We start from the raw sequence: 25,176 nt of genomic DNA, 5'->3' as shown, positions 1-25,176 counted from the left end.
CTGACCTGGTTCTCTCCTTCTAAATCAGCTTTGCTGACCTGGTTTCTCTGGCTCTACATCAGCTCTGCTGACCTGGTTCTCTGGCTCGAGAGCAGCTTTGCTGACCTAGTTCTTAGTCTCTAGAGCAGCTCTGCTGACCTGGTTCTCTGGCTCTAAAGCAGCTCTGCTGACCTGGTTCTCTGGCTCTAAAGCAGTTCTGCTGAACTTGTTCTCTGGCTCTAGAGCAGCTCTGCTGACTTGGTCCCTTGGCTCTAAAGTAGCTCTGCTGACCTGGTTCTCTCCCTCTAAAGCAGCTCTGCTGACCTGGTTCTATCGCTCTAAAGCTGCTCTACTGACCTGTTTCTCTGGCTCTACATCAGCACTGCTGACCTGGTTCTCTGGCTCTAGAGCAGATCTGCTGACCTAGTTCTTAGGCTCTAGAGCAGCTCTGCTGACCTGATTCTCTGGCTCTAGTGCAGCTCTGCTGACCTGGTTCTCTCGCTCTAAATCAGCTCTGCTGACCTAGTTCTCTGCCTCTAGAGCAGCTCTGCTGACCTTGGTCTATGGCTCTAAAGCAGCTCTGCTGACCTGGTTCGCTGGCTCTAGAGCAGGTCTGCTGACCTGGTTTTCTGGCTCTAAAGCAGCTCTGCTGACCTGGTACTCTCCCTCTAAAGCAGCTCTGCTGACCTGGGTTCTCTGGCTCTAGCGCAGCTCTGCTGACCTGGTTCTCTGGCTCTAAAGCAGCTCCACTGAGCTGGTTCTCTCCCCCTAAAGCAGCTCTGTTGACCTGGTTCTCTGCCGCTAGAGCAGCTCTGCTGACCTGGTTCTCTGGCTCTAAAGCAGCTCTGCTGACCTGGTTCTATGGCTCTAAAGCAGCTCTGCTGACCTGGTTCTCTGGCTCCATAGCAGCTCTGCTGACCTAGTTCTTAGTCTCTAGAGCAGCTCTGCTGACCTGGTTCTCTGGCTCTAAAGCAGCAGAGAGTGAGTAGTAGAGAGTAGTAGAGAGTGAGTAGTAGAGAGAGAAGTAGAGAGTAGTAGAGTATTAGAGAATGAGTAATAGAGAGTAGTGGAGTAGTAGAGAGTGAGTAGTAGAGAGTGAGTAGTAGAGTGAGTAGTAGAGAGTAGTAGAGAGTAAGTAGTAGAGTGTGTAGTAGAGAGTGAGTAGTAGAGATTAGTAGAGAGTGAGTAGTAGATTGAGTAGTAGAGAGTGAGAAGTAGAGAGTAGTAGAGAGTGAGTAGTGAAGAGTGAGTAGTAGAGAGTAGTAGAGAGTGAGTAGTAGAGAGTGAGTAGTAGAGAGTGAGCAGTAGAGAGAGAGTAGTAGAGAGTGAGTAGTAGAGAGTAGTAGAGTGAGTAGTAGAGAGAGAGTAGTAGAGAGTGAGTAGTAGAGTAGTAGAGAGTTAGTGGTAGAAAGTAATAGAGAGTAGTAGAGAGTGAGTAGTAGAGAGCTAGTAGTAGAGAGCGAGTAGTAGAGAGAGTAGTAGAGAGCAGTAGAGTAGTAGAGAGTGAGTAGTAGAGAGCGAATAGTAGAGATTGAGTAGTGGAGAGTGCATAGTAGAGAGTAGTAGAGAGTGAGTAGTAGAGAGTGAATAGTAGAGAGTGAGTAGTAGAGATTGGTAAAGAGAGTAGTAGAGAGTGAGTAGTAGAGAGAGAGTAGTAGAGAGTGAGTAGTAGAGTGAGTAGTAGAGAGTAGTAGAGAGTAAGTAGTAGAGTGTGTAGTAGAGAGTGAGTAGTAGAGAGTAGTAGGGAGTGAGTAGTAGAGTGAGTAGTAGAGAGTGAGCAGTAGAGAGTAGTATAGAGTGAGTAGTGAAGAGTGAGTAGTAGAGAGTAGTAGAGAGTGAGTAGTGGAGAGTGAGTAGTAGAGAGTGGGTAGTAGAGAGAGAGTAGTAGAGAGTGAGTAGTAGAGAGTAGTAGAGTGAGTAGTAGAGAGAGAGTAGTAGAGAGTGAGTAGTAGAGTAGTAGAGAGTTAGTGGTAGAAAGTAATAGAGAGTAGTAGAGAGTGAGTAGTAGAGAGCTAGTAGTAGAAAGCGAGTAGTAGAGAGAGTAGTAGAGAGCAGTAGAGTAGTAGAGAGTGAGTAGTAGAGAGTGAATAGTAGAGATTGAGTAGTGGAGAGTGCGTAGTAGAGAGTAGTAGAGAGTGAGTAGTAGAGAGTGAGTAGTAGAGATTGGTAAAGAGAGTAGTAGAGAGTGAGTAGTAGAGAGAGAGTAGTAGAGTAGTAGAGGGGGTGTGGCAGAGAGTAGTAGAGAGTAGTAGTGAGTCGTAGAGAGTAGTAGAGAGTGAGTAGTAGAGAGTGAGTAGTAGGGAGAAAGTACTAGAGAGTAGTAGAGAGTGAAAAGTAGAGAGTAATAGAGAGAGAGTAGTAGAGAGTGAGTAGTAGAGAGTGAGTAGTAGAGAGTGAGCAGTAGAAAGTAGTAAAGAGTGAGTAGTAGAGAGTGAGTAGTAGAGATTAGTAGAGTAGTAGAGAGTGAGTAGTAGAGAGTGAGTAGTAGAGAGTGAGTAGTAGAGAGTGAGTAGTAGAGAGAGAGAGTAGTAGAGAGTAGTAGAGAGTGAGTAGTAGAGTGAGTAGTAGAGAGTGAGAAGTAGAGAGTAGTATAGAGTGAGTAGTGAAGAGTGAGTAGTAGAGAGTGAGTAGTAGAGAGTGAGTAGTAGAGAGTGAGTAGTAGAGAGAGAGTAGTAGAGAGTGAGTAGTAGAGAGTGAGTGGTAGAGAGTAGTAGAGTGAGTAGTAGAGAGAGAGAGTAGTACAGAGTGAGTAGTAGAGTAGTAGAGAGTGAGTGGTAGAAAGTAATAGAGAGTAGTAGAGAGTGAGTAGTAGAGAGCTAGTAAGAGAGCGAGTAGTAGAGAGAGTAGTAGAGAGCAGTAGAATAGTAGAGAGTGAGTAGTAGAGAGTGAATAGTAGAGATTGAGCAGTGGAGAGTGCGTAGTAGAGAGTAGTAGAGAGTGAGTAGTAGAGAGTGAATTGTAGAGAGTGAGTAGTAGAGATTGGTAAAGAGAGTAGTAGAGGGGGTGTGGTAGAGAGTAGTAGAGAGTAGTAGTGAGTCGTAGAGAGTAGTAGAGAGTGAGTAGTAGAGAGTGAGTAGTAGAGAGAAAGTACTAGAGAGTAGTAGAGAGTGACAAGTAGAGGGTAATAGAGAGAGAGTAGTAGAGAGTGAGTAGTAGAGAGTGAGCAGTAGAAAGTAGTAAAGAGTGAGTAGTATAGAGTGAGTAGTAGAGATTAGTAGAGTAGTAGAGAGTGAGTAGTAGAGAGTGAGTAGTAGAGAGTGAGTAGTAGAGAGAGAGAGTAGTAGAGAGTAGTAGAGAGTGAGTAGTAGAGTAGTAGAGAGTAGTCAGTCAGTAAGTGTCAGTCAATCAGTGTCAGTCAGTGTCATTTAATCAGTGTCAGTCAGTGTCATTCAGTCGATGTCAGTCAATCAGTGTCAGTCAGTCAGTGTCAGTCAGTCAGTGTCAGTCAATCAGTGCCAGTTAGTGTCAGTCAGTCAGTGTCAGTCAATCAGTGTCAGTCAGTGTCAATCAGTCCGTGTCAGTCAGTCAGTCAGTGTCAGCTAGAGCAGCTCTGCTGACCTGGTTCTCTGGCTCTAAAGCAGCTCTGCTGACCTGGTTCTCTGGCTCTAAAGCAGCTCTGCTGATCTGGTTCTCTCCTTCTAAATCAGCTTTGCTGACCTGGTTTCTCTGGCTCTACAGCAGCTCTGCTGACCTGGTTCTCTGGCTCGAGAGCAGCTCTGCTGACCTAGTTCTTATTCTCTAGAGCAGCTCTGCTGACCTGGTTCTCTGGCTCTAAAGCAGCTCTGCTGACCTGGTTCTCTGGCTCTAAAGCAGTTCTGCTGAACTTGTTCTCTGGCTCTAGAGCAGCTCTGCTGACTTTGTCCCTTGGCTCTAAAGTAGCTCTGCTGACCTGGTTCTCTCCCTCTAAACCAGCTCTGCTGACCTGGTTCTATCGCTCTAAAGCAGCTCTACTGACCTGTTTCTCTGGCTCTACAGCAGCACTTCTGACCTGGTTCTCTGGCTCTAGAGCAGATCTGCTGACCTGGTTCTTAGGCTCTAGAGCAGGTCTGCTGACCTGGTTTTCTGGCTCTAAAGCAGCTCTGCTGACCTGGTTCTATCCCTCTAAAGCAGCTCTGCTGACCTGGGTTCTCTGGCTCTAGAGCAGCTCTGCTGACCTGGTTCTCGGGCTCTAAAGCAGCTCCACTGAGCTGGTTCTCTCCCCCTAAAGCAGCTCTGTTGACCTGGTTCTCTGGCTCTAAAGCAGTTCTGCTGAACTTGTTCTCTGGGTCTAGACCAGCTCTGCTGACTTTGTCCCTTGGCTCTAAAGTAGCTCTGCTGACCTGGTTCTCTCCCTCTAAAGCAGCTCTGCTGACCTGGTTCTATCGCTCTAAAGCAGCTCTACTGACCTGTTTCTCTGGCTCTACAGCAGCACTGCTGACCTGGTTCTCTGGCTCTAGAGCAGATCTGCTGACCTGGTTCTTAGGCTCTAGAGCAGCTCTGCTGACCTGGTTCTCTGGCTCAAAAGCAGCTCTGCTGACCTGGTTCTATGGCTCTAGAGCAGCTCTGCTGACCTGATTCTCTGGCTCTAGTGCAGCTCTGCTGACCTGGTTCTCTCCCTCTAAATCAGCTCTGTTGACCTAGTTCTCTGCCTCTAGAGCAGCTCTGCTGACCTTGGTCTATGGCTCTAAAGCAGCTTTGCTGACCTGGTTCTCTGGCTCTAGAGCAGGTCTGCTGACCTGGTTTTCTGCCTCTAAAGCAGCTCTGCTGACCTGGTTCTCTCCCTCTAAAGCAGCTCTGCTGACCTGGGTTCTCTGGCTCTAGAGCAGCTCTGCTGACCTGGTTCTCTGGCTCTAAAGCAGCTCCACTGAGCTGGTTCTCTCCCCCTAAAGCAGCTCTGTTGACCTGGTTCTCTGCCACTAGAGCAGCTCTGCCGACCTGGTTCTCTGGCTCTAAAGCAGCTCTGCTGACCTGGTTCTATGGCTCTAAAGCAGCTCTGCTGACCTGGTTCTCTGGCTCCATAGCAGCTCTGCTGACCTAGTTCTTAGTCTCTAGAGCAGCTCTGCTGACCTGGTTCTCTGGCTCTAAAGCAGCAGAGAGTGAGTAGTAGAGAGTAGTAGAGAGTGAGTAGTAGAGAGAGAAGTAGAGAGTAGTAGAGTATTAGAGAATGAGTAGTAGAGAGTAGTGGAGTAGTAGAGAGTGAGTAGTAGAGAGTGAGTAGTAGAGTGAGTAATAGAGAGTAGTAGAGAGTTAGTAGTAGAGTGTGTGGTAAAGAGTGAGTAGTAGAGAGTAGTAGAGAGTGAGTAGTAGAGTGAGTAGTAGAGAGTGAGAAGTAGAGAGTAGTATAGAGTGAGTAGTGAAGAGTGAGTAGTAGAGAGTAGTAGAGAGTGAGTAGTAGAGAGTGAGTAGTAGAGAGTGAGTAGTAGTGAGAGAGTAGTAGAGAATGAGTAGTAGAGAGTAGTAGAGTGAGTAGTAGAGAGAGAGTAGTACAGAGTGAGTAGTAGAGTAGTAGAGAGTGAGTGGTAGAAAGTAATAGAGAGTAGTAGAGAGTGAGTAGTAGAGAGCTAGTAGTAGAGAGCGAGAAGTAGAGAGAGTAGTAGAGAGCAGTAGAGTAGTAGAGAGTGAGTAGTAGAGAGCAAATAGTAGAGATTGAGTAGTGGAGAGTGCGTAGTAGAGAGTAGTAGAGAGTGAGTAGTAGAGAGTGAATAGTAGAGAGTGAGTAGTAGAGATTGGTAAAGAGAGTAGTAGAGAGAGAGAGTAGTAGAGTAGTAGAGGGGGTGTGGTAGAGAGTAGTAGAGAGTAGTAGTGAGTCGTAGAGAGTAGTAGAGAGTGAGTAGTAGAGAGTGAGTAGTAGAGAGAAAGTACTAGAGAGTAGTAGAGAGTGAAAAGTAGAGAGTAATAGAGAGAGAGTAGTAGAGAGTGAGTAGTAGAGAGTGAGTAGTAGAGAGTGAGCAGTAGAAAGTAGTAAAGAGTGAGTAGTAGAGAGTGAGTAGTAGAGATTAGTAGAGTAGTAGAGAGTGAGTAGTAGAGAGTGAGTAGTAGAGAGTGAGTAGTAGAAAGTGAGTAGTAGAGAGAGAGTAGTAGAGAGTAGTAGAGAGTGAGTAGTAGAGTAGTAGAGAGTAGTCAGTCAGTAACTGTCAGTCAATCAGTGTCAGTCAGTGTCATTTAATCAGTGTCAGTCAGTGTCATTTAGTCAGTGTCAGTCAATCAGTGTCAGTCAGTCAGTGTCAGTCAGTCAGTGTCAGTCAATCAGTGCCAGTTAGTGTCAGTCAGTCAGTGTCAGTCAATCAGTGTCAGTCAGTGTCAGTCGGTGTCAGTGTCAGTCAATCAGTGTCAGTCAGTGTCAATCAGTCCGTGTCAGTCAGTCAGTCAGTCAGTGTCAGCTAGAGCAGCTCTGCTGACCGGGTTCTCTGGCTCTAAAGCAGCTCTGCTGACCTGGTTCTCTGGCTCTAAAGCAGCTCTGCTGACCTGGTTCTCTGGCTCGAGAGCAGCTCTGCTGACCTAGTTCTTAGTCTCTAGAGCAGCTCTGCTGACCTGGTTCTCTGGCTCGAGAGCAGCTCTGCTGACCTAGTTCTTAGTCTCTAGAGCAGCTCTGCTGACCTGGTTCTCTGGCTCTAAAGCAGCTCTGCTGACCTGGTTCTCTGGCTCTAAAGCAGTTCTGCTGAACGTGTTCTCTGGCTCTAGAGCAGCTCTGCTGACTTGGTCCCTTGGCTCTAAAGTAGCTCTGCTGACCTGGTTCTCTCCCTCTAAAGCAGCTCTGCTGACCTGGTTCTATCGCTCTAAAGCAGCTCTACTGACCTGTTTCTCTGGCTCTACAGCAGCACTGCTGACCTGGTTCTCTGGCTCTAGGGCAGATCTGCTGACCTGGTTCTTAGGCTCTAGAGCAGCTCTGCTGACCTGGTTCTCTGGCTCAAAAGCAGCTCTGCTGACCTGGTTCTATGGCTCTAGAGCAGCTCTGCTGACCTGGTTCTCTGGCTCTAGTGCAGCTCTGCTGACCTGGTTCTCTCCCTCTAAATCAGCTCTGCTGACCTAGTTCTCTGCCTCTAGAGCAGCTCTGCTGACCTTGGTCTATGGCTCTAAAGCAGCTCTGCTGACCTGGTTCTATGGCTCTAGAGCAGGTCTGCTGACCTGGTTTTCTGGCTCTAAAGCAGCTCTGCTGACCTGGTTCTCTCCCTCTAAAGCAGCTCTGCTGACCTGGGTTCTCTGGCTCTAGAGCAGCTCTGCTGACCTGGTTCTCTGGCTCTAAAGCAGCTCCACTGAGCTGGTTCTCTCCCCCTAAAGCAGCTCTGTTGACCTGGTTCTCTGCCGCTAGAGCAGCTCTGCTGACCTGGTTCTCTCGCTCTAAAGCAGCTCTGCTGACCTGGTTCTATGGCTCTAAAGCAGCTCTGCTGACCTGGTTCTCTGGCTCCATAGCAGCTCTGCTCACCTAGTTCTTAGTCTCTAGAGCAGCTCTGCTGACCTGGTTCTCTGGCTCTAAAGCAGCAGAGAGTGAGTAGTAGAGAGTAGTAGAGAGTGAGTAGTAGAGAGAGAAGTAGAGAGTAGTAGAGTATTAGAGAATGAGTTGTAGAGAGTAGTGGAGTAGTAGAGAGTGAGTAGTAGAGAGTGAGTAGTAGAGTGAGTAGTAGAGAGTAGTAGGGAGTAAGTAGTAGAGTGTGTAGTAGAGAGTGAGTAGTAGAGATTAGTAGAGAGTGAGTAGTAGATTGAATAGTAGAGAGTGAGAAGTAGAGACTAGTAGAGAGTGAGTAGTGAAGAGTGAGTAGTAGAGAGTAGTAGAGAGTGAGTAGTAGAGAGTGAGTAGTAGAGAGAGAGTAGTAGAGAGTGAGTAGTAGAGTAGTAGAGAGTTAGTGGTAGAAAGTAATAGAGAGTAGTAGAGAGTGAGTAGTAGAGAGCTAGTAGTAGAGAGCGAGTAGTAGAGAGAGTAGTAGAGAGCAGTAGAGTAGTAGAGAGTGAGTAGTAGAGAGCGAATAGTAGAGATTGAGTAGTGGAGAGTGCGTAGTAGAGAGTAGTAGAGAGTGAGTAGTACAGAGTGAATAGTAGAGAGTGAGTAGTAGAGATTGGTAAAGAGAGTAGTAGAGAGTGAGTAGTAGAGAGAGAGTAGTAGAGAGTGAGTAGTAGAGTGTGTAGTAGAGAGTGAGTAGTAGAGAGTAGTAGAGAGTGAGTAGTAGAGTGAGTAGGAGAGAGTGAGTAGTAGAGAGTGAGTAGTAGAGAGTGAGTAGTAGAGAGTGAGTAGTAGAGAATGAGTAGTAGAGAGTAGTAGCGTGAATAGTAGAGAGAGAGAGTAGTACAGAGTTAGTAGTAGAGTAGTAGAGAGTGAGTGGTAGAAAGTAATAGAGAGTAGTAGAGAGTGAGTAGTAGAGAGCTAGTAATAGAGAGCGAGTAGTAGAGAGAGTAGTAGAGAGCAGTAGAGTAGTAGAGAGTGAATAGTAGAGAGTGAATAGTAGAGATTGAGTAGTGGAGAGTGCGTAGTAGAGAGTAGTAGAGAGTGAGTAGTAGAGAGTGAATAGTAGAGAGTGAGTAGTAGAGATTGGTAAAGAGAGTAGTAGAGAGTGAGTAGTAGAGAGAGAGTAGTAGAGTAGTAGAGGGGGTGTGGTAGAGAGTAGTAGAGAGTAGTAGTGAGTCGTAGAGAGTAGTAGAGAGTGAGTAGTAGAGAGTGAGTAGTAGAGAGAAAGTACTAGAGAGTAGTAGAGAGTGAAAAGTAGAGAGTAATAGAGAGAGAGTAGTAGAGAGTGAGTAGTAGAGAGTGAGTGGTAGAGAGTGAGCAGTAGAAAGTAGTAAAGAGTGAGTAGTAGAGAGTGAGTAGTAGAGATTAGTAGAGTAGTAGAGAGTGAGTAGTAGAGAGTGAGTAGTAGAGAGTGAGTAGTAGAGAGAGAGAGTAGTAGAGAGTAGTAGAGAGTGAGTAGTAGAGTAGTAGAGAGTAGTCAGTCAGTAAGTGTCAGTCAATCAGTGTCAGTCAGTGTCATTTAATCAGTGTCAGTCAGTGTCATTTAGTCAGTGTCAGTCAATCAGTGTCAGTCAGTCAGTGTCAGTCAGTCAGTGTCAGTCAATCAGTGCCAGTTAGTGTCAGTCAGTCAGTGTCAGTCAATCAGTGTCAGTCAGTGTCAGTCGTTGTCAGTGTCAGTCAATCAGTGTCAGTCAGTGTCAATCAGTCCGTGTCAGGCAGTCAGTCAGTGTCAGCTAGAGCAGCTCTGCTGACCTGATTCTCTGGCTCTAAAGCAGCTCTGCTGACCTGGTTCTCTGGCTCTAAAGCAGCTCTGCTGACCTGGTTCTCTCCTTCTAAATCAGCTTTGCTGACCTGGTTTCTCTGGCTCTACAGCAGCTCTGCTGACCTGGTTCTCTGGCTCGAGAGCAGCTCTGCTGACCTAGTTCTTAGTCTCTAGAGCAGCTTTGCTGACCTGGTTCTCTGGCTCTAAAGCAGCTCTGCTGAACTTTTTCTCTGGCTCTAGAGCAGCTCTGCTGACTTGGTCCCTTGGCTCTAAAGTAGCTCTGCTGACCTGGTTCTCTCCCTCTAAAGCAGCTCTGCTGACCTGGTTCTATCGCTCTAAAGCAGCTCTACTAACCTGTTTCTCTGGCTCTACAGCAGCACTGCTGACCTGGTTCTCTGGCTCTAGAGCAGATCTGCTGACCTGGTTCTTAGTCTCTAGAGCAGCTCTGCTGACCTGGTTCTCTGGCTCTAAAGCAGCAGAGAGTGAGTAGTAGAGAGTAGTAGAGAGTGAGTAGTAGAGAGAGAAGTAGAGAGTAGTAGAGTATTAGAGAATGAGTAGTAGAGAGTAGTGGAGTAGTAGAGAGTGAGTAGTAGAGAGTGAGTAGTAGAGTGAGTAGTAGAGAGTAGTAGAGAGTAAGTAGTAGAGTGTGTAGTAGAGAGTGAGTAGTAGAGATTAGTAGAGAGTGAGTAGTAGATTGAGTAGTAGAGAGTGAGAAGTAGAGAGTAGTAGAGAGTGAGTAGTGAAGAGTGAGTAGTAGAGAGTAGTAGAGAGTGAGTAGTAGTGAGTGAGTAGTAGAGAGTGAGTAGTAGAGAGAGAGTAGTAGAGAGTGAGTAGTAGAGAGTAGTAGAGTGAGTAGTTGAGAGAGAGTAGTAGAGAGTGAGTAGTAGAGTAGTAGAGAGTTAGTGGTAGAAAGTAATAGAGAGTAGTAGAGAGTGAGTAGTAGAGAGCTAGTAGTAGAGAGTGAGTAGTAGAGAGAGTAGTAGAGAGCAGTAGAGTAGTAGAGAGTGAGTAGTAGAGAGCGAATAGTAGAGATTAAGTAGTGGAGAGTGCATAGTAGAGAGTAGTAGAGAGTGAGTAGTAGAGAGTGAATAGTAGAGAGTGAGTAGTAGAGATTGGTAAAGAGAGTAGTAGAGAGTGAGTAATAGAGAGAGAGTAGTAGAGTAGTAGAGGGGGTGTGGTAGAGAGTAGTAGAGAGTAGTAGTGAGTCGTAGAGAGTAGTAGAGAGTGAGTAGTAGAGAGTGAGTAGTAGAGAGAAAGTACTAGAGAGTAGTAGAGAGTGAAAAGTAGAGAGCAATAGAGAGAGAGTAGTAGAGAGTGAGTAGTAGAGAGTGAGCAGTAGAAAGTAGTAAAGAGTGAGTAGTAGAGAGTGAGTAGTAGAGATTAGTAGAGTAGTAGAGAGTGAGTAGTAGAGAGTGAGTAGTAGAGAGTGAGTAGTAGAGAGTGAGTAGTAGAGAGAGAGAGTAGTAGAGAGTAGTAGAGAGTGAGTAGTAGAGTAGTAGAGAGTAGTCAGTCAGTAAGTGTCAGTCAATCAGTGTCAGTCAGTGTCATTTAATCAGTGTCAGTCAGTGTCATTTAGTCAGTGTCAGTCAATCAGTGTCAGTCAGTCAGTGTCAGTCAGTCAGTGTCAGTCAATCAGTGCCAGTTAGTGTCAGTCAGTCAGTGTCAGTCAATCAGTGTCAGTCAGTGTCAGTCGTTGTCAGTGTCAGTCAATCAGTGTCAGTCAGTGTCAATCAGTCCGTGTCAGGCAGTCAGTCAGTGTCAGCTAGAGCAGCTCTGCTGACCTGATTCTCTGGCTCTAAAGCAGCTCTGCTGACCTGGTTCTCTGGCTCTAAAGCAGCTCTGCTGACCTGGTTCTCTCCTTCTAAATCAGCTTTGCTGACCTGGTTTCTCTGGCTCTACAGCAGCTCTGCTGACCTGGTTCTCTGGCTCGAGAGCAGCTCTGCTGACCTAGTTCTTAGTCTCTAGAGCAGCTTTGCTGACCTGGTTCTCTGGCTCTAAAGCAGCTCTGCTGACCTGGTTCTCTGGCTCTAAAGCAGTTCTGCTGAACTTTTTCTCTGGCTCTAGAGCAGCTCTGCTGACTTGGTCCCTTGGCTCTAAAGTAGCTCTGCTGACCTGGTTCTCTCCCTCTAAAGCAGCTCTGCTGACCTGGTTCTATCGCTCTAAAGCAGCTCTACTAACCTGTTTCTCTGGCTCTACAGCAGCACTGCTGACCTGGTTCTCTGGCTCTAGAGCAGATCTGCTGACCTGGTTCTTAGTCTCTAGAGCAGCTCTGCTGACCTGGTTCTCTGGCTCTAAAGCAGCAGAGAGTGAGTAGTAGAGAGTAGTAGAGAGTGAGTAGTAGAGAGAGAAGTAGAGAGTAGTAGAGTATTAGAGAATGAGTAGTAGAGAGTAGTGGAGTAGTAGAGAGTGAGTAGTAGAGAGTGAGTAGTAGAGTGAGTAGTAGAGAGTAGTAGAGAGTAAGTAGTAGAGTGTGTAGTAGAGAGTGAGTAGTAGAGATTAGTAGAGAGTGAGTAGTAGATTGAGTAGTAGAGAGTGAGAAGTAGAGAGTAGTAGAGAGTGAGTAGTGAAGAGTGAGTAGTAGAGAGTAGTAGAGAGTGAGTAGTAGAGAGTGAGTAGTAGAGAGTGAGTAGTAGAGAGAGAGTAGTAGAGAGTGAGTAGTAGAGAGTAGTAGAGTGAGTAGTTGAGAGAGAGTAGTAGAGAGTGAGTAGTAGAGTAGTAGAGAGTTAGTGGTAGAAAGTAATAGAGAGTAGTAGAGAGTGAGTAGTAGAGAGCTAGTAGTAGAGAGTGAGTAGTAGAGAGAGTAGTAGAGAGCAGTAGAGTAGTAGAGAGTGAGTAGTAGAGAGCGAATAGTAGAGATTAAGTAGTGGAGAGTGCATAGTAGAGAGTAGTAGAGAGTGAGTAGTAGAGAGTGAATAGTAGAGAGTGAGTAGTAGAGATTGGTAAAGAGAGTAGTAGAGAGTGAGTAATAGAGAGAGAGTAGTAGAGTAGTAGAGGGGGTGTGGTAGAGAGTAGTAGAGAGTAGTAGTGAGTCGTAGAGAGTAGTAGAGAGTGAGTAGTAGAGAGTGAGTAGTAGAGAGAAAGTACTAGAGAGTAGTAGAGAGTGAAAAGTAGAGAGCAATAGAGAGAGAGTAGTAGAGAGTGAGTAGTAGAGAGTGAGCAGTAGAAAGTAGTAAAGAGTGAGTAGTAGAGAGTGAGTAGTAGAGATTAGTAGAGTAGTAGAGAGTGAGTAGTAGAGAGTGAGTAGTAGAGAGTGAGTAGTAGAGAGTGAGTAGTAGAGAGAGAGAGTAGTAGAGAGTAGTAGAGAGTGAGTAGTAGAGTAGTAGAGAGTAGTCAGTCAGTAAGTGTCAGTCAATCAGTGTCAGTCAGTGTCATTTAATCAGTGTCAGTCAGTGTCATTTAGTCAGTGTCAGTCAATCAGTGTCAGTCAGTCAGTGTCAGTCAGTCAGTGTCAGTCAATCAGTGCCAGTTAGTGTCAGTCAGTCAGTGTCAGTCAATCAGTGTCAGTCAGTGTCAGTCGTTGTCAGTGTCAGTCAATCAGTGTCAGTCAGTGTCAATCAGTCCGTGTCAGGCAGTCAGTCAGTGTCAGCTGGAGCAGCTCTGCTGACCTGATTCTCTGGCTCTAAAGCAGCTCTGCTGACCTGGTTCTCTGGCTCTAAAGCAGCTCTGCTGACCTGGTTCTCTCCTTCTAAATCAGCTTTGCTGACCTGGTTTCTCTGGCTCTACAGCAGCTCTGCTGACCTGGTTCTCTGGCTCGAGAGCAGCTCTGCTGACCTAGTTCTTAGTCTCTAGAGCAGCTTTGCTGACCTGGTTCTCTGGCTCTAAAGCAGCTCTGCTGACCTGGTTCTCTGGCTCTAAAGCAGTTCTGCTGAACTTTTTCTCTGGCTCTAGAGCAGCTCTGCTGACTTGGTCCCTTGGCTCTAAAGTAGCTCTGCTGACCTGGTTCTCTCCCTCTAAAGCAGCTCTGCTGACCTGGTTCTATCGCTCTAAAGCAGCTCTACTAACCTGTTTCTCTGGCTCTACAGCAGCACTGCTGACCTGGTTCTCTGGCTCTAGAGCAGATCTGCTGACCTGGTTCTTAGTCTCTAGAGCAGCTCTGCTGACCTGGTTCTCTGGCTCTAAAGCAGCAGAGAGTGAGTAGTAGAGAGTAGTAGAGAGTGAGTAGTAGAGAGAGAAGTAGAGAGTAGTAGAGTATTAGAGAATGAGTAGTAGAGAGTAGTGGAGTAGTAGAGAGTGAGTAGTAGAGAGTGAGTAGTAGAGTGAGTAGTAGAGAGTAGTAGAGAGTAAGTAGTAGAGTGTGTAGTAGAGAGTGAGTAGTAGAGATTAGTAGAGAGTGAGTAGTAGATTGAGTAGTAGAGAGTGAGAAGTAGAGAGTAGTAGAGAGTGAGTAGTGAAGAGTGAGTAGTAGAGAGTAGTAGAGAGTGAGTAGTAGAGAGTGAGTAGTAGAGAGTGAGTAGTAGAGAGAGAGTAGTAGAGAGTGAGTAGTAGAGAGTAGTAGAGTGAGTAGTTGAGAGAGAGTAGTAGAGAGTGAGTAGTAGAGTAGTAGAGAGTTAGTGGTAGAAAGTAATAGAGAGTAGTAGAGAGTGAGTAGTAGAGAGCTAGTAGTAGAGAGTGAGTAGTAGAGAGAGTAGTAGAGAGCAGTAGAGTAGTAGAGAGTGAGTAGTAGAGAGCGAATAGTAGAGATTAAGTAGTGGAGAGTGCATAGTAGAGAGTAGTAGAGAGTGAGTAGTAGAGAGTGAATAGTAGAGAGTGAGTAGTAGAGATTGGTAAAGAGAGTAGTAGAGAGTGAGTAATAGAGAGAGAGTAGTAGTGTAGTAGAGGGGGTGTGGTAGAGAGTAGTAGAGAGTAGTAGTGAGTCGTAGAGAGTAGTAGAGAGTGAGTAGTAGAGAGTGAGTAGTAGAGAGAAAGTACTAGAGAGTAGTAGAGAGTGAAAAGTAGAGAGCAATAGAGAGAGAGTAGTAGAGAGTGAGTAGTAGAGAGTGAGCAGTAGAAAGTAGTAAAGAGTGAGTAGTAGAGAGTGAGTAGTAGAGATTAGTAGAGTAGTAGAGAGTGAGTAGTAGAGAGTGAGTAGTAGAGAGTGAGTAGTAGAGAGTGAGTAGTAGAGAGAGAGAGTAGTAGAGAGTAGTAGAGAGTGAGTAGTAGAGTAGTAGAGAGTAGTCAGTCAGTAAGTGTCAGTCAATCAGTGTCAGTCAGTGTCATTTAATCAGTGTCAGTCAGTGTCATTTAGTCAGTGTCAGTCAATCAGTGTCAGTCAGTCAGTGTCAGCCAGTCAGTGTCAGTCAATCAGTGCCAGTTAGTGTCAGTCAGTCAGTGTCAGTCAATCAGTGTCAGTCAGTGTCAGTCGGTGTCAGTGTCAGTCAATCAGTGTCAGTCAGTGTCAATCAGTCCGTGTCAGTCAGTCAGTCAGTGTCAGCTAGAGCAGCTCTGCTGACCGGGTTCTCTGGCTCTAAAGCAGCTCTGCTGACCTGGTTCTCTGGCTCTAAAGCAGCTCTGCTGACCTGGTTCTCTGGCTCGAGAGCAGCTCTGCTGACCTAGTTCTTAGTCTCTAGAGCAGCTCTGCTGACCTGGTTCTCTGGCTCGAGAGCAGCTCTGCTGACCTAGTTCTTAGTCTCTAGAGCAGCTCTGCTGACCTGGTTCTCTGGCTCTAAAGCAGCTCTGCTGACCTGGTTCTCTGGCTCTAAAGCAGTTCTGCTGAACGTGTTCTCTGGCTCTAGAGCAGCTCTGCTGACTTGGTCCCTTGGCTCTAAAGTAGCTCTGCTAACCTGGTTCTCTCCCTCTAAAGAAGCTCTGCTGACCTGGTTCTATCGCTCTAAAGCAGCTCTACTGACCTGTTTCTCTGGCTCTACAGCAGCACTGCTGACCTGGTTCTCTGGCTCTAGAGCAGATCTGCTGACCTGGTTCTCTGGCTCTAAAGCAGCTCTGCTGACCTGGTTCTCTGGCTCGAGAGCAGCTCTGCTGACCTAGTTCTTAGTCTCTAGAGCAGCTCTGCTGACCTGGTTCTCTGGCTCGAGAGCAGCTCTGCTGACCTAGTTCTTAGTCTCTAGAGCAGCTCTGCTGACCTGGTTCTCTGGCTCTAAAGCAGCTCTGCTGACCTGGTTCTCTGGCTCTAAAGCAGTTCTGCTGAACGTGTTCTCTGGCTCTAGAGCAGCTCTGCTGACTTGGTCCCTTGGCTCTAAAGTATCTCTGCTAACCTGGTTCTTTCCCTCTAAAGCAGCTCTGCTGACCTGGTTCTATCGCTCTAAAGCAGCTCTACTGACCTGTTTCTCTGGCTCTACAGCAGCACTGCTGACCTGGTTCTCTGGCTCTAGAGCAGATCTGCTGACCTGGTTCTTAGGCTCTAGAGCAGCTCTGCTGACCTGGTTCTCTGGCTCAAAAGCAGCTCTGCTGACCTGGTTCTATGGCTCTAGAGCAGCTCTGCTGACCTGATTCTCTGGCTCTAGTGCAGCTCTGCTGACCTGGTTCTCTCCCTCTAAATCAGCTCTGCTGACCTAGTTCTCTGCCTCTAGAGCAGCTCTGCTGACCTTGGTCTATGGCTCTAAAGCAGCTCTGCTGAACTGGTTCTATGGCTCTAGAGCAGGTCTGCTGACTTGGTTTTCTGGCTCTAAAGCAGCTCTGCTGACCTGGTTCTCTCCCTCTAAAGCAGCTCTGCTGACCTGGGTTCTCTGGCTCTAGAGCAGCTCTGCTGACCTGGTTCTCTGGCTCTAAAGCAGCTCCACTGAGCTGGTTCTCTCCCCCTAAAGCAGCTCTGTTGACCTGGTTCTCTGCCGCTAGAGCAGCTCTGCTGACCTCGTTCTCTGGCTCTAAAGCAGCTCTGCTGACCTGGTTCTATGGCTCTAAAGCAGCTCTGCTGACCTGGTTCTCTGGCTCCATAGCAGCTCTGCTCACCTAGTTCTTAGTCTCTAGAGCAGCTCTGCTGACCTGGTTCTCTGGCTCTAAAGCAGCAGAGAGTGAGTAGTAGAGAGTAGTAGAGAGTGAGTAGTAGAGAGAGAAGTAGAGAGTAGTAGAGTATTAGAGAATGAGTAGTAGAGAGTAGTGGAGTAGTAGAGAGTGAGTAGTAGAGAGTGAGTAGTAGAGTGAGTAGTAGAGAGTAGTAGAGAGTAAGTAGTAGAGTGTGTAGTAGAGAGTGAGTAGTAGAGATTAGTAGAGAGTGAGTAGTAGATTGAATAGTAGAGAGTGCGAAGTAGAGACTAGTAGAGAGTGAGTAGTGAAGAGTGAGTAGTAGAGAGTAGTAGAGAGTGAGTAGTATAGAGTGAGTAGTAGAGAGAGAGTAGTAGAGAGTGAGTAGTAGAGTAGTAGAGAGTTAGTGGTAGAAAGTAATAGAGAGTAGTAGAGAGTGAGTAGTAGAGAGCTAGTAGTAGAGAGCGAGTAGTAGAGAGAGTAGTAGAGAGCAGTAGAGTAGTAGAGAGTGAGTAGTAGAGAGCGAATAGTAGAGATTGAGTAGTGGAGAGTGCGTAGTAGAGAGTAGTAGAGAGTGAGTAGTACAGAGTGAATAGTAGAGAGTGAGTAGTAGAGATTGGTAAAGAGAGTAGTAGAGAGTGAGTAGTAGAGAGAGAGTAGTAGAGAGTGAGTAGTAGAGTGTGTAGTAGAGAGTGAGTAGTAGAGAGTAGTAGAGAGTGAGTAGTAGAGTGAGTAGGAGAGAGTGAGTAGTAGAGAGTGAGTAGTAGAGAGTGAGTAGTAGAGAGTGAGTAGTAGAGAATGAGTAGTAGAGAGTAGTAGCGTGAGTAGTAGAGAGAGAGTAGTACAGAGTTAGTAGTAGAGTAGTAGAGAGTGAGTGGTAGAAAGTAATAGAGAGTAGTAGAGAGTGAGTAGTAGAGAGCTAGTAGTAGAGAGCGAGTAGTAGAGAGAGTAGTAGAGAGCAGTAGAGTAGTAGAGAGTGAGTAGTAGAGAGTGAATAGTAGAGATTGAGTAGTGGAGAGTGCGTAGTAGAGAGTAGTAGAGAGTGAGTAGTAGAGAGTGAATAGTAGAGAGTGAGTAGTAGAGATTGGTAAAGAGAGTAGTAGAGAGTGAGTAGTAGAGAGAGAGTAGTAGAGTAGTAGAGGGGGTGTGGTAGAGAGTAGTAGAGAGTAGTAGTGAGTCGTAGAGAGTAGTAGAGAGTGAGTAGTAGAGAGTGAGTAGTAGAGAGAAAGTACTAGAGAGTAGTAGAGAGTGAAAAGTAGAGAGTAATAGAGAGAGAGTAGTAGAGAGTGAGTAGTAGAGAGTGAGTAGTAGAGAGTGAGCAGTAGAAAGTAGTAAAGAGTGAGTAGTAGAGAGTGAGTAGTAGAGATTAGTAGAGTAGTAGAGAGTGAGTAGTAGAGAGTGAGTAGTAGAGAGTGAGTAGTAGAGAGAGAGAGTAGTAGAGAGTAGTAGAGAGTGAGTAGTAGAGTAGTAGAGAGTAGTCAGTCAGTAAGTGTCAGTCAATCAGTGTCAGTCAGTGTCATTTAATCAGTGTCAGTCAGTGTCATTTAGTCAGTGTCAGTCAATCAGTGTCAGTCAGTCAGTGTCAGTCAGTCAGTGTCAGTCAATCAGTGCCAGTTAGTGTCAGTCAGTCAGTGTCAGTCAATCAGTGTCAGTCAGTGTCAGTCGGTGTCAGTGCCAGTCAATCAGTGTCAGTCAGTGTCAATCAGCCCGTGTCAGTCAGTCAGTCAGTGTCAGCTAGAGCAGCTCTGCTGACCTGATTCTCTGGCTCTAAAGCAGCTCTGCTGACCTGGTTCTCTGGCTCTAAAGCAGCTCTGCTGACCTGGTTCTCTCCTTCTAAATCAGCTTTGCTGACCTGGTTTCTCTGGCTCTACAGCAGCTCTGCTGACCTGGTTCTCTGGCTCGAGAGCAGCTCTGCTGACCTAGTTCTTAGTCTCTAGAGCAGCTTTGCTGACCTGGTTCTCTGGCTCTAAAGCAGCTCTGCTGACCTGGTTCTCTGGCTCTAAAGCAGTTCTGCTGAACTTTTTCTCTGGCTCTAGAGCAGCTCTGCTGACTTGGTCCCTTGGCTCTAAAGTAGCTCTGCTGACCTGGTTCTCTCCCTCTAAAGCAGCTCTGCTGACCTGGTTCTATCACTCTAAAGCAGCTCTACTAACCTGTTTCTCTGGCTCTACAGCAGCACTGCTGACCTGGTTCTCTGGCTCTAGAGCAGATCTGCTAACCTGGTTCTTAGTCTCTAGAGCAGCTCTGCTGACCTGGTTCTCTGGCTCTAAAGCAGCAGAGAGTGAGTAGTAGAGAGTAGTAGAGAGTGAGTAGTAGAGAGAGAAGTAGAGAGTAGTAGAGTATTAGAGAATGAGTAGTAGAGAGTAGTGGAGTAGTAGAGAGTGAGTAGTAGAGAGTGAGTAGTAGAGTGAGTAGTAGAGAGTAGTAGAGAGTAAGTAGTAGAGTGTGTAGTAGAGAGTGAGTAGTAGAGATTAGTAGAGAGTGAGTAGTAGATTGAGTAGTAGAGAGTGAGAAGTAGAGAGTAGTAGAGAGTGAGTAGTGAAGAGTGAGTAGTAGAGAGTAGTAGAGAGTGAGTAGTAGAGAGTGAGTAGTAGAGAGTGAGTAGTAGAGAGAGAGTAGTAGAGAGTGAGTAGTAGAGAGTAGTAGAGTGAGTAGTTGAGAGAGAGTAGTAGAGAGTGAGTAGTAGAGTAGTAGAGAGTTAGTGGTAGAAAGTATTAGAGAGTAGTAGAGAGTGAGTAGTAGAGAGCTAGTAGGAGAGAGTGAGTAGTAGAGAGAGTAGTAGAGAGCAGTAGAGTAGTAGAGAGTGAGTAGTAGAGAGCGAATAGTAGAGATTAAGTAGTGGAGAGTGCATAGTAGAGAGTAGTAGAGAGTGAGTAGTAGAGAGTGAATAGTAGAGAGTGAGTAGTAGAGATTGGTAAAGAGAGTAGTAGAGAGTGAGTAATAGAGAGAGAGTAGTAGAGTAGTAGAGGGGGTGTGGTAGAGAGTAGTAGAGAGTAGTAGTGGTTCGTAGAGAGTAGTAGAGAGTGAGTAGTAGAGAGTGAGTAGTAGAGAGAAAGTACTAGAGAGTAGTAGAGAGTGAAAAGTAGAGAGCAATAGAGAGAGAGTAGTAGAGAGTGAGTAGTAGAGAGTGAGCAGTAGAAAGTAGTAAAGAGTGAGTAGTAGAGAGTGAGTAGTAGAGATTAGTAGAGTAGTAGAGAGTGAGTAGTAGAGAGTGAGTAGTAGAGAGTGAGTAGTAGAGAGTGAGTAGTAGAGAGAGAGAGTAGTAGAGAGTAGTAGAGAGTGAGTAGTAGAGTAGTAGAGAGTAGTCAGTCAGTAAGTGTCAGTCAATCAGTGTCAGTCAGTGTCATTTAATCAGTGTCAGTCAGTGTCATTTAGTCAGTGTCAGTCAATCAGTGTCAGTCAGTCAGTGTCAGCCAGTCAGTGTCAGTCAATCAGTGCCAGTTAGTGTCAGTCAGTCAGTGTCAGTCAATCAGTGTCAGTCAGTGTCAGTCGGTGTCAGTGTCAGTCAATCAGTGTCAGTCAGTGTCAATCAGTCCGTGTCAGTCAGTCAGTCAGTGTCAGCTAGAGCAGCTCTGCTGACCGGGTTCTCTGGCTCTAAAGCAGCTCTGCTGACCTGGTTCTCTGGCTCTAAAGCAGCTCTGCTGACCTGGTTCTCTGGCTCGAGAGCAGCTCTGCTGACCTAGTTCTTAGTCTCTAGAGCAGCTCTGCTGACCTGGTTCTCTGGCTCGAGAGCAGCTCTGCTGACCTAGTTCTTAGTCTCTAGAGCAGCTCTGCTGACCTGGTTCTCTGGCTCTAAAGCAGCTCTGCTGACCTGGTTCTCTGGCTCTAAAGCAGTTCTGCTGAACGTGTTCTCTGGCTCTAGAGCAGCTCTGCTGACTTGGTCCCTTGGCTCTAAAGTAGCTCTGCTAACCTGGTTCTCTCCCTCTAAAGCAGCTCTGCTGACCTGGTTCTATCGCTCTAAAGCAGCTCTACTGACCTGTTTCTCTGGCTCTACAGCAGCACTGCTGACCTGGTTCTCTGGCTCTAGAGCAGATCTGCTGACCTTGTTCTTAGGCTCTAGAGCAGCTCTGCTGACCTGGTTCTCTGGCTCAAAAGCAGCTCTGCTGACCTGGTTCTATGGCACTAGAGCAGCTCTGCTGACCTGATTCTCTGGCTCTAGTGCAGCTCTGCTGACCTGGTTCTCTCCCTCTAAATCAGCTCTGCTGACCTAGTTCTCTGCCTCTAGAGCAGCTCTGCTGACCTTGGTCTATGGCTCTAAAGCAGCTCTGCTGACCTGGTTCTATGGCTCTAGAGCAGGTCTGCTGACTTGGTTTTCTGGCTCTAAAGCAGCTCTGCTGACCTGGTTCTCTCCCTCTAAAGCAGCTCTGCTGACCTGGGTTCTCTGGCTCTAGAGCAGCTCTGCTGACCTGGTTCTCTGGCTCTAAAGCAGCTCCACTGAGCTGGTTCTCTCCCCCTAAAGCAGCTCTGTTGACCTGGTTCTCTGCCGCTAGAGCAGCTCTGCTGACCTGGTTCTCTGGCTCTAAAGCAGCTCTGCTGACCTGGTTCTATGGCTCTAAAGCAGCTCTGCTGACCTGGTTCTCTGGCTCCATAGCAGCTCTGCTCACCTAGTTCTTAGTCTCTAGAGCAGCTCTGCTGACCTGGTTCTCTGGCTCTAAAGCAGCAGAGAGTGAGTAGTAGAGAGTAGTAGAGAGTGAGTAGTAGAGAGAGAAGTAGAGAGTAGTAGAGTATTAGAGAATGAGTAGTAGAGAGTAGTGGAGTAGTAGAGAGTGAGTAGTAGAGAGTGAGTAGTAGAGTGAGTAGTAGAGAGTAGTAGAGAGTAAGTAGTAGAGTGTGTAGTAGAGAGTGAGTAGTAGAGATTAGTAGAGAGTGAGTAGTAGATTGAATAGTAGAGAGTGCGAAGTAGAGACTAGTAGAGAGTGAGTAGTGAAGAGTGAGTAGTAGAGAGTAGTAGAGAGTGAGTAGTATAGAGTGAGTAGTAGAGAGAGAGTAGTAGAGAGTGAGTAGTAGAGTAGTAGAGAGTTAGTGGTAGAAAGTAATAGAGAGTAGTAGAGAGTGAGTAGTAGAGAGCTAGTAGTAGAGAGCGAGTAGTAGAGAGAGTAGTAGAGAGCAGTAGAGTAGTAGAGAGTGAGTAGTAGAGAGCGAATAGTAGAGATTGAGTAGTGGAGAGTGCGTAGTAGAGAGTAGTAGAGAGTGAGTAGTACAGAGTGAATAGTAGAGAGTGAGTAGTAGAGATTGGTAAAGAGAGTAGTAGAGAGTGAGTAGTAGAGAGAGAGTAGTAGAGAGTGAGTAGTAGAGTGTGTAGTAGAGAGTGAGTAGTAGAGAGTAGTAGAGAGTGAGTAGTAGAGTGAGTAGGAGAGAGTGAGTAGTAGAGAGTGAGTAGTAGAGAGTGAGTAGTAGAGAGTGAGTAGTAGAGAATGAGTAGTAGAGAGTAGTAGCGTGAGTAGTAGAGAGAGAGTAGTACAGAGTTAGTAGTAGAGTAGTAGAGAGTGAGTGGTAGAAAGTAATAGAGAGTAGTAGAGAGTGAGTAGTAGAGAGCTAGTAGTAGAGAGCGAGTAGTAGAGAGAGTAGTAGAGAGCAGTAGAGTAGTAGAGAGTGAGTAGTAGAGAGTGAATAGTAGAGATTGAGTAGTGGAGAGTGCGTAGTAGAGAGTAGTAGAGAGTGAGTAGTAGAGAGTGAATAGTAGAGAGTGAGTAGTAGAGATTGGTAAAGAGAGTAGTAGAGAGTGAGTAGTAGAGAGAGAGTAGTAGAGTAGTAGAGGGGGTGTGGTAGAGAGTAGTAGAGAGTAGTAGTGAGTCGTAGAGAGTAGTAGAGAGTGAGTAGTAGAGAGTGAGTAGTAGAGAGAAAGTACTAGAGAGTAGTAGAGAGTGAAAAGTAGAGAGTAATAGAGAGAGAGTAGTAGAGAGTGAGTAGTAGAGCGTGAGTAGTAGAGAGTGAGCAGTAGAAAGTAGTAAAGAGTGAGTAGTAGAGAGTGAGTAGTAGAGATTAGTAGAGTAGTAGAGAGTGAGTAGTAGAGAGTGAGTAGTAGAGAGTGAGTAGTAGAGAGAGAGAGTAGTAGAGAGTAGTAGAGAGTGAGTAGTAGAGTAGTAGAGAGTAGTCAGTCAGTAAGTGTCAGTCAATCAGTGTCAGTCAGTGTCATTTAATCAGTGTCAGTCAGTGTCATTTAGTCAGTGTCAGTCAATCAGTGTCAGTCAGTCAGTGTCAGTCAGTCAGTGTCAGTCAATCAGTGCCAGTTAGTGTCAGTCAGTCAGTGTCAGTCAATCAGTGTCAGTCAGTGTCAGTCGGTGTCAGTGTCAGTCAATCAGTGTCAGTCAGTGTCAATCAGCCCGTGTCAGTCAGTCAGTCAGTGTCAGCTAGAGCAGCTCTGCTGACCTGATTCTCTGGCTCTAAAGCAGCTCTGCTGACCTGGTTCTCTGGCTCTAAAGCAGCTCTGCTGACCTGGTTCTCTCCTTCTAAATCAGCTTTGCTGACCTGGTTTCTCTGGCTCTACAGCAGCTCTGCTGACCTGGTTCTCTGGCTCGAGAGCAGCTCTGCTGACCTAGTTCTTAGTCTCTAGAGCAGCTTTGCTGACCTGGTTCTCTGGCTCTAAAGCAGCTCTGCTGACCTGGTTCTCTGGCTCTAAAGCAGTTCTGCTGAACTTTTTCTCTGGCTCTAGAGCAGCTCTGCTGACTTGGTCCCTTGGCTCTAAAGTAGCTCTGCTGACCTGGTTCTCTCCCTCTAAAGCAGCTCTGCTGACCTGGTTCTATCGCTCTAAAGCAGCTCTACTAACCTGTTTCTCTGGCTCTACAGCAGCACTGCTGACCTGGTTCTCTGGCTCTAGAGCAGATCTGCTGACCTGGTTCTTAGTCTCTAGAGCAGCTCTGCTGACCTGGTTCTCTGGCTCTAAAGCAGCAGAGAGTGAGTAGTATAGAGTAGTAGAGAGTGAGTAGTAGAGAGAGAAGTAGAGAGTAGTAGAGTATTAGAGAATGAGTAGTAGAGAGTAGTGGAGTAGTAGAGAGTGAGTAGTAGAGAGTGAGTAGTAGAGTGAGTAGTAGAGAGAAGTAGAGAGTAAGTAGTAGAGTGTGTAGTAGAGAGTGAGTAGTAGAGATTAGTAGAGAGTGAGTAGTAGATTGAGTAGTAGAGAGTGAGAAGTAGAGAGTAGTAGAGAGTGAGTAGTGAAGAGTGAGTAGTAGAGAGTAGTAGAGAGTGAGTAGTAGAGAGTGAGTAGTAGAGAGTGAGTAGTAGAGAGAGAGTAGTAGAGAGTGAGTAGTAGAGAGTAGTAGAGTGAGTAGTAGAGAGAGAGTAGTAGAGAGTGAGTAGTAGAGTAGTAGAGAGTTAGTGGTAGAAAGTAATAGAGAGTAGTAGAGAGTGAGTAGTAGAGAGCTAGTAGTAGAGAGTGAGTAGTAGAGAGAGTAGTAGAGAGCAGTAAAGTAGTAGAGAGTGAGTAGTAGAGAGCGAATAGTAGAGATTAAGTAGTGGAGAGTGCGTAGTAGAGAGTAGTAGAGAGTGAGTAGTAGAGAATGAATAGTAGAGAGTGAGTAGTAGAGATTGGTAAAGAGAGTAGTAGAGAGTGAGTAGTAGAGAGAGAGTAGTAGAGTAGTAGAGGGGGTGTGGTAGAGAGTAGTAGAGAGTAGTAGTGAGTCGTAGAGAGTAGTAGAGAGTGAGTAGTAGAGAGTGAGTAGTAGAGAGAAAGTACTAGAGAGTAGTAGAGAGTGAAAAGTAGAGAGTAATAGAGAGAGAGTAGTAGAGAGTGAGTAGTAGAGAGTGAGTAGTAGAGAGTGAGCAGTAGAAAGTAGTAAAGAGTGAGTAGTAGAGAGTGAGTAGTAGAGATTAGTAGAGTAGTAGAGAGTGAGTAGTAGAGAGTGAGTAGTAGAGAGTGAGTAGTAGAGAGTGAGTAGTAGAGAGAGAAAGTAGTAGAGAGTAGTAGAGAGTGAGTAGTAGAGTAGTAGAGAGTAGTCAGTCAGTAAGTGTCAGTCAATCAGTGTCAGTCAGTGTCATTTAATCAGTGTCAGTCAGTGTCATTTAGTCAGTGTCAGTCAATCAGTGTCAGTCAGTCAGTGTCAGCCAGTCAGTGTCAGTCAATCAGTGCCAGTTAGTGTCAGTCAGTCAGTGTCAGTCAATCAGTGTCAGTCAGTGTCAGTCGGTGTCAGTGTCAGTCAATCAGTGTCAGTCAGTGTCAATCAGTCCCTGTCAGTCAGTCAGTCAGTGTCAGCTAGAGCAGCTCTGCTGACCTGGTTCTCTGGCTCTAAAGCAGCTCTGCTGACCTGGTTCTCTGGCTCTAAAGCAGCTCTGCTGACCTGGTTCTCTCCTTCTAAATCAGCTTTGCTGACCTCGTTTCTCTGGCTTTACAGCAGCTCTGCTGACCTGGTTCTCTGGCTCGAGAGCAGCTCTGCTGACCTAGTTCTTAGTCTCTAGAGCAGCTCTGCTGACCTGGTTCTCTGGCTCTAAAGCAGCTCTGCTGACCTGGTTCTCTGGCTCTAAAGCAGTTCTGCTGAACTTTTTCTCTGGCTCTAGAGCAGCTCTGCTGACTTGGTCCCTTGGCTCTAAAGTAGCTCTGCTGACCTGGTTCTCTCCCTCTAAAGCAGCTCTGCTGACCTGGTTCTATCGCTCTAAAGCAGCTCTACTGACCTGTATCTCTGGCTCTACAGCAGCACTGCTGACCTGGTTCTCTGGCTCTAGAGCAGATCTGCTGACCTGGTTCTTAGTCTCTAGAGCAGCTCTGCTGACCTGGTTCTCTGGCTCTAAAGCAGCAGAGAGTGAGTAGTAGAGAGTAGTAGAGAGTGAGTAGTAGAGAGAGAAGTAGAGAGTAGTAGAGTATTAGAGAATGAGTAGTAGAGAGTAGTGGAGTAGTAGAGAGTGAGTAGTAGAGAGTGAGTGGTAGAGTGAGTAGTAGAGAGTAGTAGAGAGTAAGTAGTAGAGTGTGTAGTAGAGAGTGAGTAGTAGAGATTAGTAGAGGGTGAGTAGTAGATTGAGTAGTAGAGAGTGAGAAGTAGAGAGTAGTAGAGAGTGAGTAGTGAAGAGTGAGTAGGTGAGAGTAGTAGAGAGTGAGTAGTAGAGAGTGAGTAGTAGAGAGTGAGTAGTAGAGAGAGGGTAGTAGAGAGTGAGTAGTAGAGAGTAGTAGAGTGAGTAGTAGAGAGAGAGTAGTAGAGAG

This window comes from Lissotriton helveticus, chromosome 11 (genome assembly GCF_964261635.1).
Source record: "Lissotriton helveticus chromosome 11, aLisHel1.1, whole genome shotgun sequence".
Lineage (NCBI taxonomy): Eukaryota > Metazoa > Chordata > Amphibia > Caudata > Salamandridae > Lissotriton > Lissotriton helveticus.
This window is presented reverse-complemented; position numbering follows the sequence as displayed.